General features: G+C 40.5%; 1 protein-coding gene across 1 annotated transcript in view; it reads right to left on the reverse strand.

Annotated features, from left to right (window-relative positions):
- Window positions 1-19,424, reverse strand: part of PTPRK (protein tyrosine phosphatase receptor type K) — a 424,966-nt gene that overhangs the window by 398,398 nt on the left and 7,144 nt on the right. The gene's annotated exons all lie outside the window — the stretch shown is intronic.

Consider the following 19,424-nt stretch of genomic DNA (forward strand, 5'->3'; position numbering starts at 1 on the left):
GCCCAAACTCTATCCCATGACAGCCTAAAGCTACCATGAATAATGCTGTCTTCCACAGCTCACAAGTCAGAAGCTTCAGCCAGTCTCTTCCCACTTTTTTTCCAGAGTCTTGGCAGGGAAGTTGGTTACCATCCTCGGAGCAGGTTGAGCAGGAAGGTCACAGAAATACTGAAGGAGACACACAAAAGCACAAATCCCTGGTCCCAGGGCAGCCCCGTACCTGCTGGAGTTTCTGTTTCAGAGGAACTCCACGACCCTCAAGCACCTGCCTCCAGATTCTGGAAAACTTCAGCCAGGCTGGAAGCGACCCTCCAACAAGTCCCAAAAAAGCACTATAAAACCAGCTCCAAATTATACATTAGGCCAGACAAATCTATAACCACCTGATGGAGTCCAGCTTGCAGTTGATTATCCCAGAAAAACCCAGAAACATAGACCCTGAATAAAACAATTTCAACTTGCCAGCATGAAAAGCAACCCTTTCAGTTTACTCATGGTTTCTCTCCTGGTTTGCCTTCTGTTTGCATTAGCAAAAGCAATTGGAATGAGTGCTCAAGAATTAAAAACCCAAGCAGGGGGGTAATAATAATCAAATATGCAGAAAAAAATTATATAGGGATACATACGTGCACTTTATTAACTAATTTTAAAACGGTCCTTGTCTCATGTAAAAAGAGGAGAGTGAGTCATGTTTAATTCACAAATTTGCTATAGAAAGAGGCAGATATAGCTTCAGTGAAAACAGGTATAACAATCTTGCAGCGTTGCTTCAGCAATGCTTGAAAGATTTCTTGTTTAATTAAGGTGTTCCTAGAAACACAAGGAAGGAAATAAAGTACCAATCTTCCTGAATGTAAGCAGATTTTTTTTGAGTTTTTCATCTAACAGTGCGAAATGCTCTATACAATTGCCTCTTTCTACATTAGAAGCTTGCATCAACCTAGCCTGAAAACAAAAATATTCACACTTCTCATTTTTTCCCCTCCTCGTTCAAGCTAGAAGTATGTAATATCCATAACACATATGGCTCCGCAGTGAACTGTGACTTCAACGTACTTACTTGACAACGAAGAAAGCCCCAAGGCCCGTATTCGTAAGAATAAAGCAGATCATACTAATCTGGCTCTAGCAATTTAAAGACTGGTATCATATTGCAAGTGGCTACCCACTTGAACATAATTTCTCCTCAGGTTTTTCTTTCTACTTGAACTGCCAGCAGTGTTAATCAACTCATTCAAGCAGCACATATTACCACTACAGAATCCAAGGAAAGCTCTAGATCCTACACAGCACTTTCTCAAATACACGAAACCACACAGAATTTAGATTTAATTGGTTTTGACATCCTTCTAAACAAACCAGTTTCCACTAGCGAGTTGGAAGCCTACACACTATATTCGAAATCATTTTACAAATGCAGTCTTGAAGGCTTGAGAATTTTTGTTTCATTCAAAATAGTAAGCCAAAAATGGGATAGATTTTCTTGGGAATGAAAAGAGAAGTTTTAACTGGAAACCACAAAGTTTATGCTAATTGCTTTGGGTAGTCCTGAAGTATTCTCTGAACAGGGTTGTTTAACTTCTCTAAGCACAGTCAGTTTAAAAAGAACAAGCAAGAAACACCCTTTACAGTTGAAGCATTTTCTCAGAAATTCCAGGGAACCGTAAAAGTTTCAAGTATGTTCAACAAGACGTAACACTGCCAGTATTTAAAAATGGGATTCAAAGGTCTAGCCCAACAAATACTGTCTTAACTTTTTTTTTTTTAAAATCCCTCTCTTACAGTACTACCTCATGTATCTGATCAGAATTTGACCCCTGCCTAACTTCATACTGCTTTCATATCGTAGAGAGTGGAAAAAAAAAACAGAATGAAAAAAAAAAAAATCAGCCGCCTTAGTAAACACAACCTCCTTGCTTTGGTACTTCCACTGTTTGTTGGCTTCTCATTCTTTCTTCATTTTCATTAATATTGTCGTTTTCCTATTTAAAAAGCATTTCAATTATCATTATTCCTGGATTTTTGAATGGCAAGGAGTCATCAGGAGTGATGTACTGTACAAAAAAAGAAAAAACCTATCTGATAGTACATTGAAGTGTACTATCACTTCAATGGGAGATGTTACCAGCAACCAGTGGGAGAGAGGTTTTTTCCCCACATCTAAAACAGCTAAAGCTCCTGATCTTTCTCAAGGCTTGCTTTAAAAGCCAGCATTTCGTTATTATCTGCAGATTTGCCTTCAGAGTATATTTTTATGACAACAGGTTGCAAGTCCTGTGCACTTTTCCAGAGTTCACATCAAATTCCTCATCAGACTGAAAATGCAGCATGCAAATGAGGAACAGAGAGTGACAAAGCAAGACAACACACAATACATACAGGGGATACAAAAGCGGGAGCAAAACCTCACAATCACAGCGGTCTCAAAGATTAGCATTATATAACCCTGAACTGTATGCATTTTAAATGAGGGACCATGCCTTCAAATATGGTAAATACAATACTAATTGCAGTCTTAACGACATTAAGAGTGATCTTTACATGTAGTGAGCATCCCATAACAGAAGGGGTATGGTCCATAGAAATTGCTGAAGAATTCCATGCCAGCTAAGCAAAAGAGAACTCAATCTGCTTTTTTAATCTTCTAGTTAAGCACCAAGCAATACAATAACCAGTCAAAATTACTTACTCTGATATTAAAACTTTACACTGAATCCACACTAAATTGTCTATACACTGCAAAATTTTGTACTGATCTTGTACAAAACAAAGACTGAAGCTTTGGTTGCTCCAGGAACAGCTCACGGTTTTGGTACAATGATAGGATTTTAGGATCAAAGAACAGGTAAAAGTTGAATGCTTCTGCTAAAAAAACAAAAAAAAAGTAGCATGAAATAATTAGCAGTCTTAGCTAAGATACCATTTAGAAAGGGGTAATGAGCTTCTACCTGAACTAGTGAATTAAGTCACTAGGCAGCTGGAGCAAGATGTCACTACCTTAAGACATACTCAATGCATGGTTCAAGTTAACACAATGAAAGGGACTTCCTTTAAAAAAATAAAAAAAAATTTAAAAATGAAAAAAAAAACACAAACCCTACGCTTCTGGAACAGAAACTGCTTTATAATTCTAACTTCACAAAAAAAAGTCACTCAATTTGTCATAAATTAAAACCAATATAAACAGGTAAACTACTTTTCCCAAATACCAAATATTCTGAATATACTAGCTCAAAAAGTTTTGCCAATATGAATAAAGCTTGTTTCCCGAATATTTGTATATATCACATCAAATGCATCACACACAAAGGTGCTATTCTGTGGCCTGTTTGGTTTTGAGGGTTTGGGAGAGGGGGCATGTTTTCCTTGGTAAGCAGCAGCTTGTTTCTTGGTTTTTAACCATGAGAAGGTTGCCTATAATAACTTCAAAGTACACAGCTTCAAGGAGACTTAAACTAATCCCTTTCAGAATCTGCCGACACAGCGTGCTCACCGCTCCAACGCCCGCTGGATTTGGTATAAGCAGGTGAAGGAGTTAATTCCCCCCTTCGCTGAGCAAATGCCCCCAGAAACTGCGAATGGGAGCCGGGGAGGTCACAGCCCAACACATCATCTGTGACCATCACCCCCTCGGCAGAAGCTGGGCTGTCAACTGTGGCCACAAAGGAGTGGACACACTTCCCTCTCCGTGATCTGCGTTTTCGTTTCAAGCTCTGATGGGGGTTACTGGAGCACACAGTCAAGGATAACAACTCCTTAAATTGCCCCAAAACAGATCACCAGATGCCTCGGGGACCTTAGCTATCTGAATTATTTCTGAGGCTAAAGCCAACCAAGTCTCAATGAAAGCACTGCACTTGCTGATATACCTTAATGCCATAGCTTTAGCTAGGTGACTGTTGTTTTGTTGAGGACACCCCTTCATACAGATTTCCTTATTGATATCCTGAAAAGCAGCCTTGTCATAGAATCATAGAATAGTTTGGATTGGAAGGGACCTTTAAAGGTCACCAGGTCCAACGCCCCTGCAATGAGCAGGGACATCTTCAACTAGATCAGGTTGCTCAGAGCCCCATCCAACCTGACCTTGAATGTTTCCAGGGATGGGGCATCTACCACTTCTCTGGGCAACCTGTGCCAGTGTTTCACCACCCTCATTGTAAAACATTTCTTCCTTTTATCTAGTCTAAATCTGCCCTCTTTTAGTTTAAAACCATTCCCCCTTGTCCTGTCGCAACAGTCCCTGCTAAAGAGTTTGTCCCCATCTTTTTTCTAAGCCCCTTTTAATACTGAAAGGCTGCAATAAGGTCTCCCCGAAGCCTTCTCTTCTCCAGGCTGAATAACCCCAACTCTCTCAGCCTTTCCTCATAGGAGAGGCGTTCCATCCCCCTGAGCATTTTTGTGGCCCTCCTCTGGACCTGCTCCAACAGGTCCATGTCTTTCCTGTGCTGAGGGCTCCAAAGCTGCAGGCAGTACTCCAGGTGGGATCTCACCAGAGCAGAGGGGCAGAATCACCTCCCTCGACCTGCTGGCCATGCTTCTTTTGATGCAGCCCAGGATACGGTTGGCCTTCTGGGCTGCCAGCACACATTGTCGGCTCATGTCCAGCTTTTCATCCACCAGTACCCACAACTCCTTCTCGGCAGGGCTGCTCTCAAGCCCTTCATCCCCCAGCCTGTATTGATACTGGGGGTTGCCCCGACCCAGGTGCAGGACCCTGCACTTGGCCTTGTTGAACCTCATGAGGTTCACATGGGCTCACTTCTCAAGCTTGTCCAGGTCCCCCTGGATGGCATCCCATCCCTCAGGTGTGTCAACCGCACCACTTGCTAAGCACGCACTCAATCCCACTGTCTATGTCATTGATGAAGATATTAAACAGTACCGGTCCCAGTACGGACCCCTGCGGGACACCACTCCTCACCGATCTCCATCTGGACCTGTTGAGCCCTTGACCACTACCCTCTGGATGCGACCATCTAACCAGTTCCTCACCCACCAGATAGTCCACCCATCAAATCCATACCTCTCCAGCTTAGAGAGAAGGATGTTGTGGGGGACCCCGATAGATGACATCAGTAGCCCTTCTCCTGTCCACTGATGTAGTCAGTCCACCATAGAAGGCCACTAGGTTGGTCAGGCAGGACTTGCCCTTGGTGAAGCCATGCTGGTTGTCTCGAATCAGCTCCCTGTCCTCCATGTGCCTTAGCATAGCTTCCAGGACGATCTGTTCCATGATCTTCCCAGGCACGGAGGTGAGACTGACTGGCCTGTAGTTCCCCGGGTCTTCTTTTTTTCTCTTTTTAAAAACGGGGGTTATGTTTCCCCTTTTCCAGTCAGTGGGAACTTCACCAGACTGCCACGACTTCTCAAATACAACGGATAGTGGCAAAGCGACTTCATCTGCCAGTTCCTTCAGGACCCACGGATGGATCCCATCAGGACCCATTGAATTGTGCATCTTCAGGTTCCTTAGATGGTCTCTTCTCCTACAGTGGGCGGCTCTTCATTCTCCCAGTCCCCACCTTTGCCTTCTGCAGCTTGGGCGGTGAGGCTCCAGCACTTGCCAGTGAAGACCGAGGCAAAAAAGTCATTGAGTACCTCCGCCTTCTCCATATTCCAGGTTACAAGGTCTCCCATTTCATTCCAGAGAGGGTCCATGTTTTCCCTAGTCTTCCTTTTATCCCCTATAGAAGCCTTTCTTGTTGCCCTTGACGTCCCTGGCCAGATTTAATTCTATCAGGGCTTTAGCTTTCCTAACCTGATCCCTGGCCACTCGAACAATTTCTCTGTATTTCTCCCAGGCTACCTGTCCTTGCTTCCACCCTCTGTAGGCTTCCTTTTTGTGTTTGAGTGTGTCCAGGAGCTCCTTGTTCATCCATGGTGGTTTTGTGCGATTTCCTCTTTGTTGGGATGCATCGCTCCTGAGCTTGAAAGAGGTGATCCTTGAATATTAACCAGCTTTCTTGGGCCCCTCTTCCATCCAGGGCACACTACCAAGCCAATCCCTGAAGAGGCCAAAGTCTGCTCTCCTTAAGTCCAGGGTAGTAAGATTGCTGTGCGCCCTCCTCGATGCCCTAAGGATCTTGAACTCCACCGTTTCATAGTCGCTGCAGCCAAGGCTGCCCTTGAGCTTCACATTCTCCACCAGCCCCTTCTCACTGGTGAGAACAAGGTCCAGCATAGCACCTCTCCTCGTTGGCTCCTCTACCACTTGGAGAAGGAAGTTATCATCGACACCTTCCAGGAACCTCCTGGATTGCTTATGCCCTGCAGTGTTGTCCCTCCAACAGATATCGGGGTGGTTGAAGTCCCCCATGAGGACTAGGGCTTGTGAACGTGAGGCTGCTCCTATCTGTCTATAGAGGGCCTCATCTGCTCGGTCTTCCTGGTCGGGTGGCCTGTAGCAGACCCCCACCGTAATGTCCCTGCCCTCCCTTTAATCCTGACCCATAAGCTCTCGGTCAGCTCCTCATCCATCCCCAGGTGGAGCACCACGCACTCCAGCTGGTCATTGACATAGAGGGCAACACTCCCTCCTCATCTCCCCTGCCTGTCCTTCCTAAAAAGTCTGTATCCCTCCATTCCAACACTCCAGTCATAGGAGCCATCCCACCATGTCTCTGTGATGCCAATAAGATCGTAGCCCTGCAGGCGTGCGCACATCTCTAACTCCTCGTTTATTCCCCATGCTACGTGCGTTTGCATAGAGGCATTTAAGTTGGGCCCCCAATGAAGCTGTCTTACAGGCTGGGGTTCCTTTGTGCCGCTCTTCAGACACTCTCCTGCTGACCTGTGATCCTTCTCCAGGCTCTGGGCATCTATTGCTGGCACTGGTATCAAACTGGTAGGAGTGGGATGGATTGAGGTTCCCCTCCCCTGGCAACTTTAGTTTAAAGCCCTCTTCACCTCTTCCTGAAAGCCACCCGGTCTACACAGCTCAACATGAACAAGCAAAATATATCAACTGAGTTCATTCTTCTTCTGATGTAACCTAGTTGGAGAACATTAAAAGTGTACCTCCCTGATACATCGAGGAAGAAGGCTCAACATGGCCTTTGGAGGCTCCCCAGGAGAGAACAGGGGCTCAACGTTAAAAAAAGTGATTCGAGGTTTATGTCCAGCAGAGCAAGGAAGGGCTGGATCATAAACACTCTTTCGCCAAGATTAAAATAAGGTATATGTGCCCTAGGATGACATATTGAAAGTTAGTCTGAATTAACTCTAAAGTCATCTATTTCACTTTGAAAAACTTGTGTAGCCTCTTTTTCCAGAATTAGTCTACTTTAATCCAATTTACCCTAATCCATTCCTAAGGTGAATTATACTAAACTGAATTTTAATATGTCATTTTAATACTGAATGAAAGCAACCACACAGAAGTTTAACAAGATTTAACTAAACTGTTTTGGATTAATTTTTACTTTGAATGCGACCTTATTGTCACATATAGACAAGGCACCTTCACCCACGTGTTGAAAAAAGGCCATCTGAAATAGAGAAGTTGGGCCTGACAACATGGAACAACATATCTACAGACACTGCTGTGCCAGGCAGAAAACTTCACATAAAGTGTCCTCCCTGTTGGAAAGATAGCTCCTCACTTGGCCACCTCCTTAAAAAGCCAAGGGTTAAACAGGCATGAAGGGTTTCACCTCAACAGATGTTTTTGAATACAACTATAAGACACCTTTTTTGTGGAACGGTGGAAATCATATGGAAGAACTTGCAGACATCCTCTTCCTAGTAGAGCTATGCTTACTAAAGAACAGAAGCAAGCAGTTCAATTCCAAACCCTAGGTGTCTTCATGCTTGACTTGCAGGGTAACTTAAGTTTGTGAATGAGTCTGCATTAAGAACCTTGTAAATCTTGCACAATTCACAGCATTAAAGAAAAAAGAAGAGAGAGGAAAAAAAAAAAAAGGAAAGAAGCGCAGGTATTTCTGCAAACCCATTCCTCATCTGCAACAAAAACTTTTGGAAGTTCTTTAATACTGGGCTAGCTGGGAATGCATCACTTCAAAAAAAAAAAAAAAATCCCATCCGACTGTTCAGAGAAGGAGCAAAGGTTATGAAGGTTATGAAAAAGTCTCTCTGGAGCAGAGGCCAACCAGACATTCTGCAGGCTGGAGCATTTTCAACCTGCATCGACCTGTTCCCACACCCCATGAAATTGCAGACTACAGTTCTACTAGAATCAAACAAGTGTTACTTGTAAGGCACCTCTTGAGGCCATCTAGGCCAAATACCCCCTTCAAAGCACAACTATCACCAACACTATAACGTCAGCTGTGGTTCTGTCTAGCTGAGACTTGGAAGCCTCCATGGACAGGGATTCCCTTGGGCAGTCTGTTCTGCTCCACCACCCTCCTCCACATGAGCAATGTTTCATAGCACCCAGTCTGAGCCTCCCAAGCTGCAACTTGTGGCCACTATCCCTTGCTGTATTGTTTGCTGCTATCAAAAAGAGATCGGCTCTGTCATCTTCATAACTCTTTCAAGTTCCTGTTAATATTATGCCCTTACTCTTCATCTTGAGACCAAACAAGTCCAGCTCCCTTCAGGTGCCTCTTGTAGGTCACACCATCCAGGCCCTAACCATCTCAACTTCTCAACACACTCCAGTTTCCTCACATCCTTCTAGACCTGCGAAGAGGGCAAGAGCCTCAATACCCAACAAAATACTCCAGACATACCTCACCAGCACCAAGTAGAGGGGGACAATAGCTTCCCCCAATCTGCTGGCTACACTCCTCCCAGTACAGCCCAGTATGCCATTTGCTTTGTTCACAAAAAAAAAAAACACCACAAAACCAAAAACTGGCTCATACTCAGCCAAGTACCAGTCCCAGATCCCTTTTTGGCAGGGCTGCCACCCAGCCACTATCCAGCCTGCACCCAGGCACGGATATTCCTCCTGCTGAGATTGGACCGTGCACTGATGTTCTTGGTCCAGATGACCTTCATGACTCCATTCAAAATTACGTGATCAGCCCCAAATTATTCTGACTTGCAGTAACATACCACGTGTCATGTCTACCGTAGTAGAATAAAGAGATGTCATAACTCACTTTGTAAATGGTGCCATTTCAACAACAGACAGTCCCTATCAGAACCAGTTAGGAGCACTGGTCATCCTCCATTAAAAAATTGGCATTGGAAATGAAAAGACAGCAATAAGTGGTAGAGTAGGTATTGTAACTACAACATGAATTACAATTATGCTCTTCTTCTGAGTGCCTAGTAAAATGCACACCTTTGATAGCTGACATCCGCATGACTTCTAGCAAAAGCAAAGCTATACACCTGAAAGTTTTGCAGTTAAAAATTGAGGGGGTAGGTGAGGATTTGAAAATTTTCCCCCATCATCATATTTCCCCAGTGTGCAACCGAATATATCTCATCTGGAATTGTACTTTGAGATCACTAGTTTGATATACTAATACTTCCCTGACTTCTTCAGTGAAAACATGCACCAGGAGAACTTGAAGAAAAAGGGGCAACTAATCTTTAGAGTTTGGAATGTATAAAGTGTCTTTCAATGGATCTATATTTCTAACCTGATTCATCCACAATATGAACCATACTACTAGTATTTTGAGTAAGAGCTGGCTCAAAGTCAATTTCTGCAGGCATTTAAGGAAAAGTATCAAATGAACACACTCATCCTAATAAATTAGAATAAAGTTTAAGGAAAACTAAGCATAAGCACACACCTACCTTTTTTCTAAAAAAAGGTTGTGTTTTAACATTGAAGTGTTAAATACAAAAATATATTACACAGTTTTCTAACAGATAAACATAGACTATGGAAAGTTTGCACTTCCCTCCTCCCCAAGGGAGATCTAACTTCTGAAACTCTATGTTTTCAGGAGCTGTTGAAATGACAGAGGTAGAAAGAACTGTTTGATATGTCAATAATGACATCGATCCTCCATTGCTTAAGCACAAACCTGATCTGCTTATTACTTACTGTGTAAGGAAGAGGATTAAATATGAGAAGAGTGAACTTGCCACAATTTGCTTTGCAACATTAATAAAATGTTCAATAGTAGTTTTGTTGCTAAGTCTGCTAAAGTAAAATGTTCAAATGGCCTTGGCAGAATCTATTTGACAACAGAGCATTAGTCTCTGAAAGAAAGTCAAGGCTATTTACTATGCAAGTGCTGTTAGATCATCCCCTTGGTATGGAGAACGCATGTTTATCTTCTTTCCAAATCAGATTTTCGTTATTCTGTGTGGTATTAATCTCCACGGGGGTGGACACCTCTGTGAAGGTGCAATGGTTCATCTCCTGGTTCTGGTCAATTCTTGTTTTAATCTCATTTCCAGATCAGAGTCTTCACACACAGTGAGATATTAATCTCTATAGGGCCAGACATCTCAGCTGGCCTTAGCGCACAGCTCCCCCTCTTCTGGTCAATTCTTATTTTAAGTCTAATTTCCTGTGATTTACATTCCTCTTTCAAGTTTAATATATTCTACTTTGCTCTTCTCAACAAGTCTCCTCTCTCCCTCCTCCGCCTCTTTTTAGAGATTTTCACCGGAAAACTACTGGTTTGGTCCCTTTCACCAACCATTTCCTCAAAATCATCATAGGTGTTATTGGTGTTATTGCCAGATCGAGATGTTACTGGTATTATTGTTAAGAGGCATTACTGCCATCAACACTACTTGCAAACATATTGCTAATGCTTGCATTATTAAGGACTAGTTTTCTCAGCAGGGTTTAATTTTGTGTAGCCTTGCTTCATATAAAATTTCACTTGCCTATTTCAGGATGGGATAACCCCACAGCTAGGTAACAAACTAGGATATAAGTTAGAACATAAGAAATTAAACTATAATGCCTTATGGTAGACTTTCTGATTGACAGTCAAGTCTCTGGGAACGTAGTCCTCCTCCTGCAAAATAAGGGGTATAGTACAAACAGATCTCACAGGAACATCATGAGGCTAAAGTATTTCAGGTCTCTCAAATATTAGTCTCATAAGGGGCAACAGAATCTCAGAGGAAAACAGAATCAGAGATCTTTAGCCTGCATAATATCTGGCCTCAAACATTTTGAGACTGTATCTTTGCTCTTCCCACTGAATATAGAGCATTGTACGAATATGGTATTTAATTTCACTATCTATACAAGCTTTCAATTTTCCCTGCAAGGTTTGCTTCTCAGCCTTGAAACCGTAATCACTTTCTCCAAATTAACATATAATCATCAATTATCAATAATATCAATCATCATCAATATCACCAAATTAACATATAATCATCATCTTCATCTCCCATTTGCTCACCACTTGAAAAACCTACTAGCCAAACAGTTAAATCCAAAACACATAGAGATCCTTGTTTGTAAAACGGGCAAGAGACATTATTTCAAAAATATCACCACTCTTTCAGAGCGTGTTTCTCTTCAACTTTTTGTCCCACTGATTTTTATATATTCTCCTGCAGGGAGCCTTTCTAATGTCCTACCTATTTTTTTTTAGATAAGCTGTACCCATGTTAGGAATCTGATTCAAAACGTTAGGAAAAAGTAAATGCCCTGATTGCCTCCATTTACCATGCATTAGTTTGTTTCTCAGCACAGTTCTCGCACGCATGAACTACACCACCACATTCAGAGAAGCGCAAACCAGAAGCTCCAACGCTTCACAGGGAAGCTTGGTTCGGAGTTAGCAGAATATGTAGCGCGAGATCCTTAGGAATGCAACACAGCAGAGACATTCGGCCTACAGGAAAAGGCCATCTAATCTGAGGTAACCCTGCCTGGCTACACCACATGCAACGGTACCACGCACCTCACTTTTCATAATGCTTCAGTTCGGTGACCAGCATCTATCGCACCAAATTGCTTGCCAATGTAGATACAGCCACAGTCTTCCTAAGACACAGCAAAACAGAATTGCCCTGACAGGTACTAGTGTCACAGATAAAACTGCCAAGATCCTTCTAACTTCTCGCCGTAGCAGCTCATAAAAGTTCAAGAGCGAAAAGGCAGTGCAGCTAAGTGTGCAGACAACCCTACCCAAACATAACCCTATTTTGCCTTTGGAAAATTTTTTTGAAAATGTTTCTATTCACAGCCATTCAAGTTAAAAGCTTAAATGAAAAAAGGAAGCCTTCCTACTCACCCAGGTGAGTTGATCTTCCAAGTCTTCCATTCAAAACTTTTTGGAAAGCAAACCGAATTACACTTCAGAACATTTATCCAAGCTTTGACTTTATTTAATTTTACCATGCATTTGCATTTTCATACATAGTCCTTATAGCTGTCTGTCTGCTAGGCTACTATCTTCTGTAATCCATTAGCCAGTTTTCAAACACTGATTACAGTCCCCCATTAAAAATATCTTCTTTTCCTGTGCACTTCATCTCCTGCTATTATAACACTTCATCATGCCAGAATCTGTAAACTGTGTCTGAGAACAAACTACTCTATGTCTTAGGTAAACTGATCAACCATACATGAAAGAAACCAAAAATACTCCAAGGAACCTAGAAGTATTTATATATTTTACCATATATAAACACATTCCTCCAACAGCCACTGGGTCCATTTATGAGCTATACATCCATTACTGAACATTTACATAGAAGATACAATCATTGGTAGTTTATCTTATATACTGCTAAAGGCAAATCCTCTTAATTATAACTTACTTAGAGAGAAATTTTCAATATATGCAACTCTAATGTTCTTAATGTTGTTACACTTTCTCTACTTTTTCCCCTTCCCCCAAGATCAGAGAAATTCTGAGGTCCGATCCCCCTCAAAAGTATTAGGAAATTGCAACTTCTCTGGGCCTAAACATAGCCAAAGCAATCTTTTACATAAGAAGGCCCCATTTTGCTTAAATACTGAGGCCATATACTGCCTTCTCTTTCTTAATTCTTACACAAAGAAATGTAAATTTAATCAGATGCTTGATTACTATAGTTGGGATACAGTAAACAAGCAGGTGAGAGAGAATGTAAAAGAAGGGCAGGAAGGATACTGTCACAAACAAGACACAGTCATCTCAGATGCAGAATTTCTCAGAAAATGATTAGGAAGTAAACAGAAACCAGTTTTACCTGGATTCCTCCTTGACGAGGCCTTTTTAATACAGTAAACTGGAAGATAAAGATACCTTGATCTGGGAGTTTAAAAAACCCCACACCAATAAAACAAAGGCTGAGCAGAAGCAAGGAAGAAACTGGAGAATTATCAGGAAAGTTACCAAAACCCCCTGACTTGCAGCTGGGCGCCTGGAAAGCGAGGTCTTCAGCAAGAAGGTATTCACCCACAGGCGAGTACAGTGGTTTGATTTTCTGTCCTGTTTAATCTGGCAATGGAGTCAACACACAGCATGAGTGGCGTGGTTTGGAATTTTACCTATTACTGCCCACACACCTACAATTGTCAATGTAACAAGATGATGATAAAACATGAGTTATTCCTAAAGTACCAAAAGCTGAAGAGCAGCAACAAGCATGGGCTTAACTTCTTTTGATTCTCAGTCCATATTGTGCATCTTACATAGAATAAAGCCATCCTCCCCATTGATGGCACACTACTGAAGAAACTCATCAACTTCAAGACTTTCGCAAAGTATTTGCAGACCCTTCTGCCACTTTTTAATATTACACTTTCTTCTTCACACCTTTTGTTTCATTTGTGTAGCTGCAAGGCTGCCACTATCTCAGGACTCGATCCTCAACCACAAGACAATAACTGATGTAATGCGGAAGAACACAGAAGATGATTTGGGATCTTTCTGGTTTAAGAGGTTTTTTATTTTAAAATTGTGATCCCAGGACCTAATTTCTTCCTCCAACAAACACAAGAGCAGTTGCTAAATAATCTATTAGGTAATCAATATCAGTACTGCAGTGCACCTCAAAAGCGAATGATATTGTTATTTTATTTGGGAGATACATAAACATTTACCAACTTCATACCAACTTGTTCCTGTGCCCTCTAGAGACTGCCTAATATATCAGCTTACTAAATTTGAGCATTTTCTTTGGCATTTGCTTCAGTTCCTGGTTGCCTAACGTTTTTTTAGGTTTAGGCTCTGATGCAAATGCTTCACATCCAAGTGCAGGGGTTTTTTTGTTTGTTTTTTAATCATGCGTTCACTTCCATTAAACAGATTTTTTTCTAATTCTTTTAACTTCAACATCATAGAATAAGACTGACCTATAAATTCCTTAAGGTTGCTTTCAGGTGACAAGTGAAGAATAGGTGTTTTAAGAGATGAATGGCCAAAAGTCTTTCAGTGAAAAGTCTTTCCCTATCTAATAGTTGTTTTCATTCCCATTTCCATGCTTAAGCAAACAGAGATGTTTATAGTTAGCATCTGGATACTATCACTATGCAAAGCATCCAACATATTATTTCAGTATTCCTAGGGTCTGCAGATGTCATTATTAATCACAAATGCTACTCTTTCAGGTTCACAGCCTCATTATGTAGCCCATAAAGCTCAGACCAAAGATTTTCAAATACATGGTTTCTGTCAAATTGGAAGTCATGTACAGTCTCCCTGTACATTGAATGCTCATAAAGAACATCTGTGCAGTCTCTCTGAACAAGAGCATAATCCTGCCCTTCCCAAATGCTGGTCATTTAACACAACTCCTTGTTCAACAGTGGACAGAAACACCAATAAATCAACAGAAGAATTGCACATTTGGAGTACAAACTCAAAGAAACATGGATGAGCGAGCCAGAGGGAACAACCACCACCCCCAAAAAAGCTGTTTAGTGTATCTACTTCAACGTGTTTAAAACAACCTATAAACTGAGCCTGGTAGTTAACTGCTGCCGTGCAGATACAGGATACACAAACTGGCGAGGAACTTGCTCATCCCTGGAAAGGACTGCAGACCTGGAAGCACTTCATGCCTTAAACATGACTCAGAATGAGCTGTTAACCTACCCCGTAGTATTTAACCAAATCAGTATACAGGGATTTCAAAGGAAAGGAAAGGAAGGGGGGGGGGGGGGGGGGGGGAAGGAAAAAAAAAATACTGAGAATAACACACCACCTAAGAATGCAATATCTTCCCACTTATGCAAGATGAATCAAAGCATTAAACTAACTTTATCAAAAAAAAAGATAAACAGCTGGGCTATTAACAGCATCCAAACTCAGTAACTACTAATTGTTTTTAAATTGTTTAAAATATTTGTTTTAAAAATATTAAATGTTAATATTAAAAAAAAAAAAAAATAATTTGGCTGACAACTTCCCACTGCCAGGTTTCAGCCACCTCAGAGAAATCACCTTTACATTTCACGACATTCCACCCACCTATTTAGTCTGTGTTTACCACGGAAATTATACTCCCTTTCATTACCAAGCTTTGTTTCAACTGATTCAGAAATCTGAATCATTACACACTAAAGATTTTGCTTTCCCCTGGAAATTGTCTGTCCTGATTTTACACTTACATATGTACGTACATTATAGCTTTATGTATGTATGTAGCAAGGAGATGAAGGGTTTTCTTGGGGGTGGGGGTTGTTAATAGTTTGTCATACTATCTGAAAAAAAGGTAGCAAGGAAAAGGAAAGCCAATCCCACAGAGATTTACAAATGCAAGAAACTTAATATAAATAGACCTTTTGCACTGAACAAGACCACACACACCAAGTATTCATATGCTGAAGAGCTGGCAAGCCTGCAGAATTACTTTGCGATTTCTAGTATTTTCACAAGTTTGGTCAGGATGGATTACTAGAAGAAACTAACTGCAAAAAGAATATTTGTTTGACTTTTCTGAATTGAATAAGGAAAGATGAAAAGACCATTTCATTACATCTCTGTTGTGAAAAAGAGGAAAGCCTCTTTCACTGGAAATTTTCTAGCCTGAAAAACTGAACACTGAATGCACCAAACAAGGCTGTCACATGAACAAAGACAGATACAGCTAAGTAGTTAAGCGAAGGAGCATATAAAAATTTCCTGAAAAGTCTAATGATATTTATACTCATTAACCATTTTTGAGTAAGGAATCTCATATACCTTGCCTCCCTTCAATTATGGCATGAAACCCCGTAACGTTGCCGTAAAACCCTTCCAGCAAAAAACAAGGAGAGCCAAGGAAATTAAAAAAAAAAAAAGCGGGGGGGGGAATAAGAAGGATAGCGGGAATATGACAATCCACTTCTTTTTTCAGGGATGGGGGAAGGGATTATGGGATGGTTGGGTGGTTCCGAGTTTGCTTTGGGTTTTTTTTATTTATTTAATACTATTTTTAAACAAACACCATTATCTCCTCTGTAAAGCATATGACGAAAAGCACTGAAAAGTTAATACACCAATGTTTTGGTATATTATCTACTTAAAACAGATACAATACTCAGATTTCAGCATACTAATTTGAGAGATACCTGAAGAAATGTCTTCTACAGATACAAAAAAGGAATCAAAGGAATCAGAAGTTGAACCAAATACAAAACTGCCTCAGTATTTTGGATTAGTAGGTTTTAACAAACTGTCCCTTTAAAGCATTTTAAGTACTGTGATGGCAGTCAGTGCTGAGAACTTATCTCTGCTGTGTGAAGTCATGAACTCGGCCAAATTTCTTCAGTGCTCTCATGGCTGACAAGGGCTTTCACATTTACAAAGAACAGGCAAAGAGGATAACACCAGGAGAACCAAGACAACGGATACTCCCCAGTTAGATCTTACTACAGCCTAATACCACACAAAGATGATACAGATATAATGAAGTGATAAAATACCAAATCAGAGCATTTTCCTAATTAATAGCTACGGGGCAACTCTCCACCAGGTCTCATAATTTTAATTTTTCACTGTAGCGAAGAAGATAAAAGCAGCCTAAAATTTCAGAGTTTCAATACATTTTTTTCCTTATTACTTAAATCCTTAAATAATTTAAAAAGCAACAGGTATCCTAAACCACACTACAGGATTCACAAATAAACATGAGCTGTATTTGGAAATAACAAAAAAGAACAGTATTTCAAGAAGTCAGCTATCCACTCAAATTTTCATTTTGAGCTGTTTTGATTTCATTTGAACTACAGCCACGATTGTTCTTCATAACATTTTCCTCTTCTGGTTAATATTCATCAGTCATTTTTATTGTTACAGAACAAGTGTTTACACACAAAAGAAAGCATACAACTCCACCTCAGAATAAATTGAGTAACCAGTGTGTAATAATTAGAATGAACATACCATAATTTAATTGCAACAGAACTTGGTTTTAAAGTATACAACAGTGTCTCGTAAGTCAGTAGAATTAAGTTCATGAGAAATGAGTTGAGAAATGGCTTCTTTTGCTACTCAATTAATATATATAATCACGTTTTTGGTAAATGGTAGCAGAAGGAAATGACATTCTGGCAGACTGAAGGGTCCAATCTTTCACACATTGGCTAAGAAAAATAACCTCACATTACCCATAGTACCAAGCAAAGAATTTAATCTTTTCACAGCACCAATCCTCAAGAAATTAAGTCTCTCAAATCTTTTACTGAGGCATATACTCAGTGCATAACAGTAAATATCAGCCAATTCCATATACATATGACCTTCTTAAAGAGAACAAATGCCTAACAAGCCCATGCACAGTACCTTCTGGCTTAAAACAAGTTTTTACATGTTAAAATTAATTAATGCTTATGGAAAATATTGATTTTTATTTCCTGGACTATTAGACGAATCTCTTTTAGACCTCATCCACACCTAAAGTTGTTTGTTTGTTTGTTTGCACACCTACCATTGAGTAATGTTAGGTAAAAAAACCACACAAACCTATTAACAAACATAGCTATGCCAGCAAAAAGTCCTAATGCAGTCCCAGTTTTAAACCTACAGGAAAATAACTTGGCCATTATGGCTTATTCTGCTTGAGAAAGTGATTCAAAATTATCAGTACAAGGTTGCCCCATTGCTGTAACATTCACTGTGATTTTTGGGAGGCCCCCTTCCTTTTGGCAGTGGCCAGCACTTCCCTCTTCTCTGTAAGGAGACTCAGATGTTGTTAACCAGAGACTAGTGTATCATTTACATGACATGTTATTACTCTATAACGGGTCTTGCTGCTATATGCTATGTTCTTACCCCAGAATATAGTTACACGTTACACATTTTCAACAAATACATTGACTTAAATTCCTGATCAACCACCCAGTGCTTTAAGGACACATTCCCCCTGTTGAGGCTCAATTCAGCAGCCTCAATTCTACAACCATTTTATCCAGCAACAACAGAAATTATTTTCACAGAATTTTTTGTCTGCAGTCCTTCAAATAAAACATATCGAAGCGCTGTGCCATTAGTTCATTGTTTTCATACTAGGTAATATATTAGAACCTGTTGAATATTTTTAGACTGTTTAAAATAAAACAGTGCAAAGGCTACCAAGGCAAAGATTTGGCTGTGACAGCTATCACAAAAGAGATTTGGTTAGATCAACAAATAAATGGTTCCCAACTGAAATACATGTAGAGATCTGTTAATAAAAATACCAACTTTTATGGAAATTAAGTTTCAGTAACAAAAAGCTAACCTAAAAATTTCTGTTGTTTCAAATTCACTGATCAATGCTTAGCTTTTACCTAAGACAAATGCAGCTTATTTACAGAGAAATTTACAGAATCAGATACTAAATCAACTAAAAGGAGCTCCTTAAATGTGTAAATATTCTTTATAATGGGTAACTGCAAGCTTATTTCCACAATTTTAACAGTTATTGAGCAGCTCATCATTCAGAAGGAAAAAAGAGATTTAAAATAGTTTCATATGCCACCAACATCAGCTTTGCAAGTTTGAGGGTATGTGTGCATGCATTTACAAAAAACCCTACAACAAACAGCTATTCTTTTGTCATATTCAGTGTTCTGGGGACTAGGGCGGTGTGTGGCTTTTTCACTTGTTTGTTTTTTTCTTTGTTTAAACACAGCACTGAGTTGACACACATACTAATAACTTCTTGTTTAGGAAAGATTTCAGTATGTTTTAAATGCAAACATAACTTTAACATATAGCTTCCTGCTAAGAGTAGACTGTAAGTGACTTTAAACTACCTGCTAAGCATGCACCATAGGTGACTTCAAACTGGATAGTTTGCATAGTTTTAAACTACATAGTTTAAAGTCACCTGTAGTCAAGGCTTACCAGGAAGCAGCATGAGGAAATGGCCTTTCTGACCTACAAAATTAGGTGCAGCAGGACCTTATGCTCAGCCAGATGCTACAAAATTCTCACCAATGCTGTTTACCGCTCCCTCAGCTGGCTCACCCTGGCCTTTAGAAACCACGGCCATTTTTCTTCTTCTACCCACATCCACGTCTCATGGGCAATCCTATTTAAACACCCCACGGGATGGGGAAGGACAGATCACACGAGGAAAAAGGTGAAAAACGAGGAAACAGATCACATGAGGAAAAAGGCTTG

The sequence above is a fragment of the Calonectris borealis genome, chromosome 3, assembly GCF_964195595.1.
Source record: "Calonectris borealis chromosome 3, bCalBor7.hap1.2, whole genome shotgun sequence".
Lineage (NCBI taxonomy): Eukaryota > Metazoa > Chordata > Aves > Procellariiformes > Procellariidae > Calonectris > Calonectris borealis.